Here is a 370-nt window from a genome sequence, read left to right on the forward strand (position 1 = left end):
AATAACAACAACAACAAACTTTACATAACACATTTTTCCTGTACTTGTTCATTACCTTGAACTGTAGAGTAACACTTTTTTAAGAGTCTGCGATTTGTTGATATGTACGACGGTTTGTGTTTGTGAGTCTTGTTACGCTCGAATTTCTTGCTGAGTGATATGAAATTCACGGAAGGGCCTGTGGGTAGTTTTTTTTCTTTCTAGAAACTAAGATATGTATATGTTTTTCTTTTGTTACGGAAATATGTATATGATATCGCACACTTTAACCTCGGAATAAATCAAAGTACCTTTTTTGATATCTGAATGTTTGCGCCCTTAAAAATTCAACCAAGGCTTCCGTATGTCGAAAATCACATGATAACGAGTT

This window comes from Penaeus monodon, chromosome 25 (assembly GCF_015228065.2).
Source record: "Penaeus monodon isolate SGIC_2016 chromosome 25, NSTDA_Pmon_1, whole genome shotgun sequence".
Taxonomy (NCBI): Eukaryota; Metazoa; Arthropoda; class Malacostraca; order Decapoda; family Penaeidae; genus Penaeus; species Penaeus monodon.